Below are 16960 nucleotides of genomic sequence, written 5' to 3' on the forward strand. Positions count from 1 at the left end.
ATGCTATTGTGGATAAGGATGCAGTATATATATTGTTTTATAAGTTATGTTTTGTGATTTTTTTTTCAAAATTAAGAGCATGGGAATAAAAAAGAAAACTCTAAAAAAAAAAAACAAAGATAAACGAAATCTAGAAATGCCTTTAATGTTCTTTTCTAGCTGTGTCTAAGAGAGCGACTAAACAAGAAGAAAAGCAACTTTCTTTCCCCCTCCCCGTGGTGGCATTTTGGGGAGCCCTCCTCCCCCCCGCTTTCCCCGGTAGTCGCGCCGTCTCCCCGCGTCCCCCGCAACGTCCCGACAGGGAAGGAGCCCCTTTCCCTGCCCCCGCTCCCTGGCGCAGCTCTGGCAGTGGAAACCTTCCCCAGGTCCAATTTTATGGCAGACTGTTAGCGCTGTTTGCCGGAGCTGAGGATCCAGCCTTCCTCGCCGCTGCATTGCTGCATCCCACCAAATCCCAGCGCTCCGAGCCGTGGACCGGGTTTTTTCCTCCCCAAAGAGTTAATCCCTGAGCCCTGGAGCACCCCCGGTGGGTCGCAGCCCTGGCACTGCTCCTTCTCCCACAGCTGCTCGCCCCGTTTCGCTAAGGTGCGTTTTTCTCTTGTTTCTCCAAATTCTGAATTTTAAAGGTTGTTCGATTAATTCTCCCTCTCCTTTAAGTTTTTGCAAGCACAAACCCTTCTGATTTAATTGCTATTTATTTACTATTTGATGACTATTTATTAACTATTGCGATTACTATTAATGTTTTGCCCCAAATGCCGTAAATGATATAAGGAATCAATGAAATATGCGGAGCCGGAGGCAGGAACAGCCATCACCGGGGCCCTTCCCCAGCCCAAACGCGCTCTCTGCGCGGCCGCGGATGGCCCCGTTCCCCGAGGATCGCAGTTCTCCGTGCCCCGGTGGCTCCTGCGCCCGTCCCGGCCCTGGGGGACTTCGCAAGAGCTTTGTTCTCAACACGGGGGCTCAGCAGAGCGGATCCGAATCTCCCCGGCTGCTCCATTCCTCACTACAGCCACGGGAGTGTCACTCGAGCAGCACAGGGACTGATTTTCCCCCAGTTTCCAGGCGGGAGGGGATCTGCCAGTCCTCTTCTGGGATTTTAGCCAGGATTTTAGGTGTTCGTTTTCTCCTGTTCCTGGAGAAAAGTCCATTAGTCCTAAATCAGAGCAGCGGCGTTCACGTTTTGCCAAAACCTGCCCCAGGTTTCAGTTGTTGTAATCCTGAACCACCCAGCCCCTCCTGAAACTGTCTGCAGGAAAGAGTTGGGGGACAAGGGACACAGCCTTCTCTTCTGGTGTCCCTAGCAAGTGTCCCCCCGCCCTGTGACTGTACCACGGAAAGTTATCTGCTGCTGCTGGGCGACATTTGGGCATCCTGATACATTTATGGCTCAGGGAAATTAAAATTCCAAGGAGACACTGAGCAGAAAGCAGCTCCTTCACCTTCCCTGTGCAGTTTTACGGATGCCCTGCTTCCAGCAGCCTTTTGGTTTCCCCCACAATGGTTAGAGCTTGAATTATTTGGGGGTTTGGAGTGTTTGAGGCACGGCTTTTGTCTGCCTTGCCAAGCACATTTTCCTTAGCGATGTGTCTTTGGAGGAGCCCAGGTGTGTGCCCACATTGGGGGCAGCTGAGGAAGGTGTCATTTAATGGTTCGTTAGTCCCCAGAGTCCCCACGGGGGGGCGGGGAGGATGGGGAGGGCAGTATAAAACACCGCTCACCACCACCCTTCTCACTTTGGTTTTTGAACTCCCGTTGCCGGCGTCTGGCTGGTGGGTGTTTCCACACACCGGAGGAGATGGTTTTCCATCCCATGCCTCGCCCTGCACATTCCTCCCGGTGGTTTCCAGTGTGTGAAGCTCAAGCTGGAATTCCTGAAGCTGCATCACTTCCATCTCGCGTGGCTCCATCCCGGATGGACCTTACCTTCCAGCGGGTGCTGCACAGAGTCCCCAGACTCCTGCCTACTGATTGCAGGCTTTGTCAAGACAAGCAGATCCTTAGAGCCAGAGAAATACCGGAAAAAAGTTTTCCATTTGTTCTGGGTATGCTGGCATACCTATTAGCATTTCCAAAGCAAAGCTGCCTGGGAGAGAGTTTTGCTTGGGTTTGGTTGGGAATACTGTATGGTCCTGAGAGGTCCCAGACCAACCCAGGAGTTGCTGCACAGTGGAGGCTCTGGTTGCACCAGCCCAGACGAAGTTCACAAATACTTTATGCCTCAGACTGTGCAGTCCATTCAAGATTAAATGCCTTCTAATAAAAAGCTGTGGTCAGTTTAATTCTAAATTGCATACTTCTCTTTATCTGTGGCCTGGAACTCAGCAAACTATGCAAAGTCCCATTTAAATTAATGGGATGCTTCAGTACCAATTTTAATGGGGTTTTGTATAATAAAAATAACACCTAGAAATGCCTTAACATTTTGCTGCAATCTTGCAACAAAAGTCAGTGGAACTGGGATAATAAAAATACAGGTTTTATATGAAACCTATGAAGGGTTTGTCATTAACTTCAGTGGCACAGATTCAGGCCTTATTATTTTAGTATATGCTTGTATAAGTAAAAATTACTTTATCAATTAAATGAGAATCTGTGACTTTTCTGTTTCAGTCTGGCAACTTGTATGTGCAATATTTCGTTTGATGTTATCAAAACAGCCAAACTATACCAACTTATAAACTAGCTCATATACAAGGACTGAGAACAAACAAAACCACAAAATTTTACATTGCTTTTGCTCAGTTTGCCCAGCAAACAAAGCTGAGTTTTTACTTCTAAGAAAATATTTCATGTCCCTCCCTTAATCCATCCAAGGGAACAGTTCTCTGCTCAGCCTCATAGAAAACAGTAAAAACCTCCTTCAAAGTAAAATATATTTTAATTAACAGAACTGCAAAATAAAATCCACAGCTATGCAGCAAGCCTCCTCTGCGGCTCACCATTGTGTGAACTGCTTGGACAAGCTGCTCTTATTAACAAGCTAGAATCTACACTGAGTTCCAAACTGATTAAGCAGTAGGGCTCCAGGCAGATTTTCTATCAAAAATGTTTCAATGGCAGCCTGCCTGTTCTTCTGTAGAATGATGAGCTTTTTTACAGGAAAAAATATTTGTTTATCCCCATCTCCAATTTCTTTAATGAAGAAAGCATATGCACAAAAATTTATTTACCAAATGACTTCCCAGCAAATAAAAATTCCCATAGGAAATAAAAGAAGAAAAATGAAAGAACATATGTATTTGATTTTTTCCCTCCTTCTTCACTCAAGTAATTTCTTGCAGAAAGCCAGGTAACAATGTTCAGTCTCTGTTAGAGACAAGCAAATTTGCTCACAAATCTTCCCAGGAGATCAGTGGAGCTGAGCGAAGGCTTGTGCCCAGGGGCAAGCCCCACCGATGTAAATGAGGAGCCCAGAACCAGCTCCTCCCAACACCTCTGCGGATGCAGCCCTACAATCCCTACACCTCGCAGGAGGCAGCCTGCGATTCGTCCCTGGAATAACATGTAAAACACTACACGCTTCGGGTTGCTAATTCAAGTCTTGCAGAGCAGCTTCAGACCTCCACCATCACAACCCCCTCCAGAAAACCTAAGTGTTAATATGCAAAAACCAAAAATCTGACCGAGTATGAGCAGGGACAAAGTAGTGGCTGTCCCCCAGAAGCATAAAGTAATTTATATTATAGGGTTCAAAGTGATGGTACATACCTGAGTATAGGAGATTAGCGGTGGGATTTTCAAAAGCCATATGGGAGTAAGGACCAGATTAAAAAAAATTCACTGAATCAGTCAGTCTTGGTGTGAGATTTTCCTAGAAGTGAGTTAGGCACCTGGGATTTAGATACTAAGAGTGAGACTTTTAGAGGGATTTAGATGTCTGAAGATACAGCTAAGTACATAGTGGGATCTTTGAAAGCACCCAGTACCAGTGTCTACCAGAGGTTTCTGCTCTGGCTCCTTCTGAGACTCCTCTAACTGCCTGGGTGAAACTATGAGAACCCAACCCTCTTCCAAAGGCTGGCTCTTGGCATTTGGGCACCCACAAAAATTCCCATTCTCCCTCCACTCCTTTCTTTTCTTCTTTTTTCCCCCCAGAAAGTTTAGAAGGAGAGTTCACTCTTTTAAGAACTAATTCAAGAAAGTACTTCAGCACACAAGGAAATTACTCAGTGAAATGCTTCTAGGCGTAAGGTGAAGCCCTGATCTCAGGGAGCCCAGCTGGAGATCTGTCACTGGCTGCAGAGCAGTGGGGCTGTGGTCCATGGGTAACCACAGCACTCTGCTCCTCTGCTATTAAAGTCAGCAAATTAAAGTTGCTTAAATTTAAGCATAAACTTAGGCAAGGTGCAGAAAGCATTTTGGTGAATTGTGCTCTCACTGTCTCTGTTTTAAATCAGATCCCAAATTTAGTCTTATGGTCTCACAAAGCAAGACCCCGCTCTTTAAACATTTACAGGGGCAAGTTTTGAACCTTTGAAGGAAAACCTGGAAAGGCAGGGGAGAAGATTTGGGGGCCAGCCTGCTCCCCCTTCCCAGGGTCTGGGGAACATAGACATCAGCCTCCCCTCCCTGCTCTCTAGAAGGCAGCAGCTTGGGAGCATCCAAGAAGTGGGTTCGGAAGTGGAGCCTGGGGCTGGAATGTCCTGCAAAAATATCTCTCCACCCACATACAGACCATGAGCTAAACCTTACCAGGCAACAGCTGGCACCTCTGCTGGTCACATTTGCAGGGGTCATAATTTGAAAAAGCAGAAATTGCCAATCCATGGTCCTGTCTACCTTCCTAACCTGGACCCACACCGTTATTTGTCCTACCTCTACACACCCCGAAGCTCTGCCATCACAGACACCTATTCATTCCAAGGCTCCCCCCTGCTGTGTCTATTGACCAGTTTCACATTTCTCCCCCACATACCTCGTTCCTCACCTGTCTATCCTATACCTGTCTACCTCAAGTCTACCCGGAGATGTGATTTAACCACTGGTTACATACCTCTGTTCTATACATCTTCATTTATCTGATCTCTGATCTGAAATCATGACTATGAGTTACTTATCTCCATGTACCCTTTGAGCTGTCTGCTATAGATGGACATATTTCACATGTTCATCTCCACCTTGAATCCACTTATTTAGCCAACTCTGCTTCCCCATTGCCAACAAAATCATGTTACTCTAGAATACATAAACCTGACAACTCCAGCTCTGACATACTTACCTAATCTTCTTACGGTTTAATACGGTTTCGTATCAGCTAAACAAAAGTGTATCACATATTTCTATTCATTCTTCTAAGATGCAAGGTTAAGATTAAGATAGAAACAGGGTTAAGGCTTATGGCTTAGAGTTAAGGTCAAGGTTTGTTGGAATTGGGTAGAGATTGGTTTAGAGCTGGGATACGGTTGGTTCAGCATTTAGGATTACGTTTGGTTTATGGCTGGGTTTGGGTGAGGCATGGGTGAGGTGTAGGATAGAATTGGTATCAGGGTCAATGGGAAATCTTAGTTTGTTTTAGGATTAGGTAGTGGATGCAGTTTTAGGTGAGGTCGGGGTTTGGATTAGTACTGTGGCCAGATACTTTTGGTTTAGTTTTGTCTGAGTGCTATGTAAGAATAAGCATTAAGCTAAGAGTTGTCTTTGTGTCAGAATTTAGAATTAGTATTAGTTTTAGGATTGATTTGAGAGTCACATGTCAGCCTTGATCATGTAATTTCTCAATGCTTATTTCTTCTGCAAACAGATCTGTTCTCTTTCTGTCCATCTACTTTTCCCTCCTACATACCCCTGTAGGTGTTCATTGGTGAGTTTCATAATACTTAATAATCCATTTTCCCCATGTTTTCTCATTTACCTGACCTCTTAGCCTGTTTTGCATACATTCATGTCTCACACATCCGATCTATCTCACATATACTAATCAGTCTCATCCCTTCTTACAGCACTAATGTATTCATCCCTTCTAACACCCTTTGCCTGTCATGCCCATGACATCAATGTAACTACTGCCACAATTAACGATATTTTTTCAGTTTCTTTTATACATACTCATTAAGGTAGCGCCTGTGACTACTTACCTACCTAATTAATCTGATGCAAATTTCAATTAATCTCTCTGGATTTCCATAATACATCTCAAACTATATATTTTCATCTCCCTCCTTGTTCCATCCATATTAATTTCTCTGTTCACTCGTACCCACTCTGATGAGCTTCCTGGTATCCACTCATCTGTATGTGCACCCACATCCCTCTTCATCAATCATCCTGTCCAAGATTTAGTCTTCCATTAAGCATCTTCCTAATTCGTACCATCAGGCTAATTTCTCAACACTCCCAGCTCATGAATACTCCTCTGTCTCCTTATCTACCCGATACCTGGTCCAACCTGTTAGCTTGCTAATTGTTCCAAGCTTGTTTTTTCCAGCATAATCTTTTTATTCTGCATGAATTTTGTATGTAATATATTTACTCCATTGCTATTTTACCTCACTCCTCCTAAAGTGCTTTTTTGCTTTTTCCCATATCTACTCCCCTGTCCTGTCTGTGCACTTCATCTTTTTTTGTGTGCATTGACTCCATGCTTTCTCCAGTCCCCTACGTCTTGTACATCCCCTTTTTCACAGTTCTCTGTCTGCATGTTTGCAGGCAGTCTTGATCACCAGATACCCCCTCTATGGGCGCTACTCATCTATTATTCTATTCACTGCTCATCTATTAACTCTGCTATTGTTCTTTTATCTGTTCCTCCCTCTATCTATTCCCCATAATCAATGCCCCATTCACACTATCAGAGCAGTTTTATTGTCATATGTTTATTCAATTCTTCCGGCTATCTTGCCATTCCTTTACCCAGACAACACATATTCTGTCTGCTGTGAACTTATCCCTCTCAATCTAATATCTTTGTCTCCTGGCCTTTAATTTTTTAATTTGTTCTTTACAGTTGTATCTTGTCAATATGTCTAGCTAATATGAGCTCATCTGATAATTCAGCCTCTATATACTCCTATCTCTTCATCCACCCACCTATCAAATTTCCACTCAGCTGAACATGCCTCAGAATATTCCCAGTATTTCCAGTGGATCACCTTTTTCTTGCTACATCCATTTTCCTCTGTTAGATATGTTAGTGCCACTGCTGCTCGTGTCACTTGAATTTATGTAGCCAAACATCTCTTTACATACCTGAACAGGTATGTAAACACAGCACCAGTTCATGTGTTTATTTGTTCCCTACATTCCACTGTTTTCTCCTCTCTCTATACTTATCTCCTTGCTACCTATTACAGCTACAGACAATACCTGCTTTCCATATTTCAATCTATCCAGATTACATTTACTCCACCTAAATTCCCAGCCATCCAGCAGTTACTTTACCTACCCAGTTCAGATTTCTTGCTTCCATATTTATACGTTCCACACCCCTACAACAAACCAATACCTGATACACAGAGATCAATTTGCTCATTTTAACATGGCCATCAGGCTCAGATATGCTGCAGTCCATTCCACGCATTTTTAATTTTTCTCTGTCAGACTTATTTCCTTCCTTCCTTCCTTCCTTCCTTCCTTCCTTCCTTCCTTCCTTCCTTCCTTCCTTCCTTCCTTCCTTCCTTCCTTCCTTCCTTCCTTCCTTCCTTCCTTCCTTCCTTCCTTCCTTCCTTCCTTCCTTCCTTCCTTCCTTCCTTCCTTCCTTCCTTCCTTCCTTCCTTCCTTCCTTCCTTCCTTCCTTCCTTCCTTCCTTCCTTCCTTCCTTCCTTCCTTCCTTCCTTCCTTCCTTCCTTCCTTCCTTCCTTCTCCCTTACCTAGCTCTGTGTTTTAAAGTAGTTCTGATTTATAGCAAATCCAGCCAGCCCCTCTTCTGTCTCCATATTCATTCCATGGGTTCACCATGCAGCCTGTTAACGCCCTCATTCCCAGCTCCACTACTCAGCCATCCATCCAGCTGCTGGATAAACTTTCTACTCACCCAGGCAGGACTTGCTCTAACACAATACATCTCACTTCTATTCCTGACATGCATCAAGACCACCTTTACCCCTGGCTAGACCACCCAGTCCGTGTCACAGGCACAGGCTTTCCTCCACCATCACATCACCTGCATTAATATCAAATTGTCCACCCTCTGCACAGACCTTGTGTATCTATCTAATTATGCCAATTATTCTAATTTATCCATCCCCCATGTACGTGTATATCTCTACCCATTTAATTATGTATGTTTATTTCAAATGTCCATCAATTTACACCATAAAATCCAGCACATGGGGCCGTTTGATCTGGGTGCCCAATGCACTCTCTCTCATTAGACAAGATGTAATTCAGTTCCACATAACTGTGGCACTCTCACTGATCCAGTCTTGTATCAGACAGATGGGCACAGGGGTACAGAAAGCAAGAATGGATATTTTCTGAGTAAATGTCATGTAACCCCATGAATCTCAGAGCAGAAGTAACAATCAATTGTGAACAAGTAGAAGTTTGCTTCTGACATATTGGAGGGGTCAAGGCCATTGTGCTAACAAAAAGAAGAAAAGTGCATGTTGTGAACAGACAAAATAATCATCTCTGCATCCTTGAAACGTGTGATTTTCATGGTGTGGGATTTTGTCATCATACTACCAGTGTAAAAGAAGTCATATCAAAGGCTCCCACCTCAGCTTTCCACTCTTTCTTGTAAGTTTTGTTTCCTGTTTTCCTTTGGCACTGAGAATCTTTCCCTGATGAGGTGAGTCTAAACCTGCCTGCAGCTATTGTGGGGGGAGTTTCTATCCAGTAAAATTGGTGTCCTCTTCTTACTCTTAGATATCTTTTTTTTCCTGCTCAGATTCTGGACCCTGACCTGGGTTCAAACAAAAGCCTCATAGGACCAATCTGCATGGCTGAATGGGAGAAAAGCTCTGAAGTCCTGACTTTGGAATTCAGATCCAGGAATTTCAATTATCAGGATGCTGAGCTGTAGGATTTGGTTTTGAACATTTTGCTGTTATTTTCTATTCTCAATTACTCTCCAAAACCAAACCAGTATAATTTGCTGAGAACAATCAGGTGGCAACGACTGACAAAACAGATTTAGAAGCATATGGAGTTATGCTTCCAAGAGCCATGGAGGGAGCTGAGGACTGGGATGCCCCAGGAGGCTTTCCTGAGTCTTTGCAAGCTGCACACGTGGCAGGAACTGGGGGAGTGGAGGGCAGGAGTCGGGAAACTCTTGGAAAAGTGTCATAAATACCTCTTGGTATTCCCTGAGATAGCAGAGCCGTATATGCACTGGTGGTTGCAATCACAAGCCTCTGTGAGAAATTGTTTGTCTTGGTCTTTGCATTAGGTAAATGCCCAACCCAAAATCACTGATAACAGCAGACAGGAAAAAAAAAAAAAAAAAAAAAAAAGGAAAAAACCCCCAAAAAGGGAAACAAAACAAAAAAAACCCAACCCAGAGACAAAGTCTCCTTGGGCCTCCAACAGCAACAAAAAAGGCAGCAACCAGACAGCCATTTAGTGAACATCTCAAAGCTATCTACCGCCTGCTGGAGGGGCTTTAAAGGCATCAGATTTGTGTGTTTGGCTCAAGCCAAGTGAATTGTAGTCTAAAGCTTTTCCTTGAATTCAAGGCTGTGTTTACTGCAGTCAGGGTAAGGGGAAGGAGGCAACCCCAAAGCCCTCCCTCCTCCTCTTCCCCCACCCTGCAAGCCCCAGGCTTGAAACTTTATTTAAAAAAAATTACAAGATTGAATTTCAGTTTGCAGGATTAGGGAGATGACTTTTAGGGGCTGCTTGTTGGAAAAAAAGGAAAGCAAAGCAGCTGGGAGGGATTAGGCTGAGCTGGCGTCTGCACTTTCAACTGATTCAATTTTGCTCCACAAGACATTGTATCTGAGCCTTTCTGGAGACTATTCAAAGCAAATCATTTTCATTTTACCATTTGGTAAGGGATCAGAGTCTATTTTTAGTGTCTTGGAAGCGTCGGAGGTTTTCTCTCTATCCTTTTCTTTTCTTTTCATTTCTTTTCTTTTTTCTTTTTTTTTTTTTCTTTTCTTTCTCCACTTTCTTCCACAATTGAATATCTGCATTTGGGGCATCAAGAACAGGCATGTTTGGAGGGAATGTTTACCACAGCCAGCAGCTTAAATTTATTTTATTCCTCACTTACAGAAGAAAGGGCACCCAGAGAGAGAGAGAGGTTTGGGCTGGCAGGGCTGTCAAACTACTCTCTCAGAAAGTCTCCCAGAGCCCAGACTATGCATCAGTTTGGGTGTTTTTTGGGTGATTCCTTATGATTTTGGCAGATCCCAGCAGTTGCATGTGGCTCACTGCAGCCTGTGGAGCTGTTAGCAGAGTTTGGGATGGGTTCCTGCCCAGGAGATGCTGAGTGGTGATGGTGGAGGGGGGGACATCAGGATACATTCGAGGGTACAAATTGATGTTTCTCCAGGTAATTCCCACCCCCCACTCCCCCTCCAAGGTTAATTTGACAACTCAGAGTTGTTTTGCAACATCTTTGTTGCCTTGGTTGCATTTTTCATTGAAAAAGCCAGAAATCGGAAAACCATCTTGAAAATAAGAGGAAGATAAAGTCTTACCACTTGGGAGTGAGACTTTTCAGTTTAAATGCATCTTTCCACATTTTGTTTTTTTCGTAATTTCACTTTCCTGTAAACAAAAGAGTTTGAAGGGTGTTTTCTCTTTCTTTCTTTCTTTCTTTCTTTCTTTCTTTCTTTCTTTCTTTCTTTCTTTCTTTCTCTTCTTTCTTTCTTTCTTCTTTCTTTCTTTCTTTCTTTCTTTCTTCTTTCTTTCTTTCTTTCTTCTTCTTTCTTTCTTTCTTCTTTCTTTCTTTCTTCTTCCTTCCTTCCTTCCTTCTCTCTTCTCTTTCTTTCTTTCTTTCTTTCTTTCTTTCTTTCTTTCTTTCTTTCTTTCTTTCTTTCTTTCTTTCTTTCTTTCTTTCTTTCTTTCTTTCTTTCTTTCTTTCTTTCTTTCTTTCTTTCTTTCTTTCTTTCTTTCTTTCTTTCTTTCTTTCTTTCTTTCTTTCTTTCTTTCTTTCTTTCTTTCTTTCTTTCTTTCTTCTCTTTCTTTCTTCTCTTTCTTCTCTTTCTTCTTCTCTCCCTCCCTTCCTCCCTTCCTCTCTTCCTTCTCATTCTTGGAGTTGTTTGGTCTGGTACATTGCTTCACAAACTGAAACGCTTCTACAGAAAGGGGCACAGGCTGGATGAGGGTCTCACAGTAACCTTTGGCCTTCCACAAACACCTTAGACTTTGGGGAGGACAAGGGCTTTTGCAAGAAATGGTTGAAAGCCTTTCTATTATTTGCCTTGCCACAGATTCATTGTATGCCTTTAGGGCAAGTTATTTATTGTCTTTGCACCTTCTCTTACATAAAATGCTTGTAGCAGAGAACAGAAAATGATAAATGCTGGAGTGTTTTCCACCTCACAACGTATTGCAAAATATCACTTTGCTCCAGGAGCACAACTGCCTTTTCTGCACCCTAACGCAGAGACTGCAGATAAACAATGCAATATCAAATGCTGCATTTCCAAACCAAAAAATCCAACCTTTGGACTAGAGTCCTTCAAGATCAATATTTTTCCTTCTTCTGTTATATTCTCCAGGAGGTTTTTCCTATTAGTGATATGTATAAAGTATTTGCTTTGTGTAACAGGGTGCAGACTATATTCCAAAACAGATGCATGAGTTTATTCAGTTTAGTATGTAAAACAGGGGAAGGCACTGTCCATCCCTGAAGGACATCCCTGGGCAGTGTGGAGTGTTTTGGAGGGACATGGGCAGGAGCCCTCTTGGGACTACCAGACCTTTGGGACACACAGGGCCACTCACAATGAACACTTACACCGCAAGATGCAGCTCAAAAGGATGGATCAAAACAACTAGGAGGAATGTAATAAAACACCTCCTCTCTGTGGATAGAACTGTGTGAGAAACCCTAAGAGCACCAAATCCAGAAAATAGGCTGTTGGTGAAGGCAGGGACACTATCCCCCACCATGAGAAGGACCTTCAGGAAGGTTTGGTGAGATGCCCAGGATCAGCTATTCCTTAAAAATGAGGAAAAAGCCTATCCTGCCTTGATCTTGATGTCCTGGGCTGAGCCTGCAGCCTGGCTGGGTGTTTTGGCCACAGCAATCCTCCATCCCACAGAGCCAGGCAGCAAGAGCTGAGAGCCATTGTAAGAGCAACAATTCTTTATTCACAAGTTAGAGCAAAAAAGGGATCTGCAAGCAGTGGGAGAGAAGGGGGTGGGGGGTAAAACACAACTGATCTTATAAACAAGACCCTTAAAAAATACCATACATGAAGGCCCTTGCCCAAGCTTTTTATTTATCAGTCTACAGTCAGAAGAGGAGAATGCAGTAAGTGCGTGGCGCACAGGGAAGTGGGGTAGGAGGGTCTCTTCTAATAAAAAAAATGGACCTGAACAAAGAAAAAGGTTCTGCTAAACTGATGGAGGCAGATGGCATCAGCCCCACCATGTTCCCTTTCAATTGCGGGAAAATATAGTAAAGCAATTTAATGAAAACGCTTAAATAAGCAAACAGCGCAGTTAATTGAACCCATATGCATTAGGAAGGAAATCTAAAGTATACTGATTCATTAAGTTTTATATAACTGTAAACCCCCAGAACCTAAGACAGAGTAAGAAGCCATGATGAAGTGCCAGCTAGAAGGGGACCTTCTACCCAGCTTCACTTCGATCTGTTTTGTTATGACAAGAACAAGTGGTTTTAACAAGTACACCATAAATCAGGAGTGTGCACTACAGCCTGGAGTCTTCCAGGTATCAAACTCTGCTGCAAACACGCATTCGTTTTCCTCTGGTAGATTTTTTTATCTTCCAAGACAGAAATAACTGGAACTTGGATCTGCCATCTGCAAAGAAAAAAAGGAGGGAAGAGCTGGTCCTTGAGGTCTGTATTATGGTTTTTTTATTCAAGAAAACTTGGTGTTGCATCTGGATGACGTTCCCTGAGACACTTTTAACTGAGAGCTACATGTCCCTCACATCTGGCTTTGACAGGTCAAACAAACTCCTTTTTCGGCAGTGAGCATGGCTCACCAGCTGCGACATTTGGATAGAAATAGGATAGATAGGAAGCTGGGACTGGAAAGGCAATTGCTATACCCAAGTTTAAAAATCACCCATAAATAAAATCCTGGGGAGAAAGCAGCTCTGGCACCATTGAAACAAGTTTAAATGTTCCCTTTGATTACAAGAAGGGCAGAACTTCAGATGAGGAGATCAGGAAACCTCGGGAGATGTTCGATTCAGGATTTGCCTTGTGGGATTTGGAACTGGAGGTATTGACTCTGTTAGCTGTTTTCAATGAGTTCTCCCTGGTTCATGAAACAAGATCCTTTCAGTTTTCAGAGAAATATGGTTTACTGCAAATAAAATCCAGCAAGTGATGATGAATTGATCCCAAGGCACAATTGTGAGCTGGGTTTTGGATTTTTCAGTGATACTGGTTCAAAGTGTCATTGCAGTGAACAAAGACCTTCATCCTCAGTGATTTGGGTCTGGAATGAAGGTGACCTACAGCCAAGAGTAGGGTCCCAAGGTAATTGGAAGGGTATCCAGAGCATCCAGGCTGGTCCAGGAGGTCATCAGTAACCTGTGAAGATACTGAGGCCTTTCCCATCCATATTCACCTGCAATGTGCAACTCAGCAGATGGAAGATGTAACAGGAGAAAAAACCACAAAGGCAAAAAATTGCAAAAATTAACTTTTCATTTGTGAAGGTTGACAATGGAGGCTAAATCATTGCACAGTGCAATTCTTGCTACTCAGGACTGAAAAACCCCAACCACTTGAAAATAAGCACAAAGAAAGCAGACATCTTTAATGAACATGCAGAGCATTATGGGAAAAATATATTGCTTAAAAAAACCCCAAGCAATAAAAACACAATAGATTTCGAGGCTGGGTCTTCATAGAGACATACAAATATAATGGGTATTTTTGTCTCTCTACAGATAGTGCCGTGGGTATCCCAAGGGATGGGAGTGATAGGGGCACAAAGGTGCTTGGAGTGACCCGACCCTGCCACCCAGAGCACTTCGGCCGTGCTGCAAAATAGATGCAGCCCCAGTCTGAAGGAAAAAGTTCTGCTGGTAGGTGACTACTGCAGCCCCTATTTGAATTTCCTGGATGTCAGGCACAGTTAATGTCAGGGAGACAGAGGGAGAGCTGAATTGTTGGCCCCAATTCAACAAGGCACTTAAGCACAAGCTTAACTGTAAGTACGTACTTAAGTCCCTCCTTATATAGGAGAACATATGTTAACACCTCGCTGAAGCCTGGGCTAAGTGCATGCTCAAAGTTAAGCGTCTGCTTAAGAGCTTTGTTGAATCAGGACTGTTGTTTACTTCCAACAATTGATGTCTCCTGGAATATCCACATTTCTAGTTGCAAATCTCACTCATCTGTTTTCTCTTAAGATTATTAATAGAGTCATTCTTTAAAAAACACACGGCGATGCAATCCCTGACAATCTGCAATTGCTGCCTTCAGGAGAGCAGGGAACCAACAAGGCAGGAGCATTTCCATAGACATGCCTTATGCCCTTTATTTTTCTATTTTATTCTAGGGAGTTTAAGGGAAAGCAACAATGTTACAAAACAATGTGGAGTCACCAACAATTTAACTTGATTACAAAAAAAATGTGTTTCCAGTTTTAAGAACCATAGAGATTGCTGGAATATAAACTTGTAAATGAGAAATTGCCTATGTAAATGTGTGTCAGGTTAGTATATATACATGAAAATCACATAAATATAAAATTAGTCCAATAAATTGAACAGCTGTGTCAGGAAATCTTGAGCTATCAGACATGGCTTAACTCCACCACCAGGTAGAAGAAGGGACATTTTAGGGAAATTAAGATAATTCACAATTTGTGTTGTTTAATTATTCCCATTCCCAAGATGATAAGCCCCAAAGAAATAATGCTCCTTGTTAAAATGGACTGTAATGAGTCTGGGATGTCAGGATGCTCTCAGGAATGACAGACAGGTAAGGTACAGAATGTCTTTTTGTGTCTCTACTCCCATTTGTTTAAGGTTTATTTTCTTTTGCCTAGTTGTTGGTCATCTGTCCTGTGCTCTGCTTCCCTTTGGGACCAAGGCTGGACCTGCCAAGGTGCCGCAGTGTCCCAAGACAGACGAGTGGCCATCCCAGCTGCAATTTCTCTGCCCGGGGCTCGGGTCTATCACCAGCCGTCCTTGCTCTGCCGGGCGACTTCCCAGCAATGCTGGAGACTTAGACCACAATAGAAGGAAATCACTAAAGCTGAATTGCTCCAAGTAAGACCTCAGCAGGGTTTGACTGGTAAATATTTAACAAGGAAAGCTCCCTATCCTCTCCTGGTACATATTAAACTAATACATTTATTTTAACAAGGGAAACGGTTTCCCCAAGCTCCCGCTCAATTTGAGCCCTTGACTTCTACAAAAGCCTCAGTAAGGTTGGCTTCCTGGGGCTCAGTAATTCACTGGGACTAAACGAGTGATGGCTCTGAGCCATGAACTTGGAGTCTGGAGGCAACAGGACCCACTTCTGATCACTTCAGCCATCCTGTGGAGCCAGGTTGACTGTATCCCATCAGAGTTTTCATGTGTTGGAAGCAGTTCTCACTCCAAGTTCTCCCCACAGAAGCTTTGCAAAGCACCGGCTCCACCAGTACCCATCCCATACTTCCTTGATCCCTGATGCCTCTCCCTGTGCTCAGATGGAGGCAGGTGCAACGGGCAAGGACATGATGCTGGGAGAGGGAGCAGCTCACATTCCTTATCCCCCAGCTGGTGATGCTGAGGGTTTATTTCCCCTTGGCTCTGCTCTTTCATCCATTCCATGGACCAGAGGGAGACTGGCAACCCGCTGAGCAGAAGTGTTTTCACTACCAGTGATCCTCTGAGATGCCCAAAGCCATTTCTCCTCAGGAAACCCTGCTGAGCCATCTCCTCATGCTTTCTGACCTAAACAGGACACAGTCACAAATGCAGCCCCACACATGGGAGCTTGGTTCTCCCCAAGACTTTCCCACAGGACTTGGGGCTCTGTCTCACTGTGGACTGTGCCCCTTTGTGCTCCAAGCAGGAAAGTTGTTGCCCAGTGAAAGCTGTCCCTGCTAAATGTGCCATGAACAGCTCACAGAACACATCACTGCTGCCACAGCCCATCCATGGGCACCCACAAACTGCGTGGCTGCTTTTCCTGCCATGGCATTGCTGCTACTGGGGGCCCCAGAGATGGTCCCATCCCCTGCAGGCAGTGGAGGCTGCTGGTGCTATTGCCTGCCATCCCAGCTGGCAGAGCCCAGTGCTGCCCTTGTGGCTCTGAGGCTGCTGGACTCTCTAGCTCCCTCACTGATATTAGTTCAGACATTCCCTAAAGGAAATAAGAATCTCTGAAAGCGACTCCCAACTTTGCATCTTTGCTCCGAGCCATTCCATGACTCCAGCACTTCCACTCTGACTCACGGGTAGAGGGCAGGTTTGAACAACTGTAGCTGCTTCTGCCAAGGCAATTATGACTCCTGGCATCACAGCCCAAAAGTCTCTGGGAAACCTTCCCTGCTCAGCTTACCCTGGTTGCAGTGTGTGAGATGATGTGTGACATTCCCAGGAGAGATTGCAGGCACTTGAGGGGGGAAACAGAAGATATAAGATCTTGATGCACTGGGAGGAGTTCCCTCATTCCATAAACCATCTTCTGCACACTTTGGCATCTCTCCCTATGCCTGATGGGTAAGTAGTGCTGGGAGATCCTTTCAGGTGATGCAGTGAGCATGAAAACACCCAACAGAATTTTCTGTGGCCTGAGTATCTGATTTCTTTTCTCCTGCCACTATGATCTGACACGTTTACCCTTCGTCACCACTAAAATGTGTCTCTAAGTATCCCTTTCTCAAATATTCCAGTCTGTCTTCAGTTCTTCCCA

General features: G+C 43.8%; 1 long non-coding RNA gene across 1 annotated transcript in view; it reads right to left on the reverse strand.

Moving 5' to 3' along the window:
- The window catches only part of LOC106857360 (uncharacterized), a 57011-nt gene that overhangs the window by 26640 nt on the left and 13411 nt on the right, over positions 1–16960 (reverse strand). The gene's annotated exons all lie outside the window — the stretch shown is intronic.

The sequence above is a fragment of the Sturnus vulgaris genome, chromosome 15 (genome assembly GCF_052056855.1).
Source record: "Sturnus vulgaris isolate bStuVul1 chromosome 15, bStuVul1.hap1, whole genome shotgun sequence".
Classification (NCBI taxonomy): Eukaryota; Metazoa; Chordata; class Aves; order Passeriformes; family Sturnidae; genus Sturnus; species Sturnus vulgaris.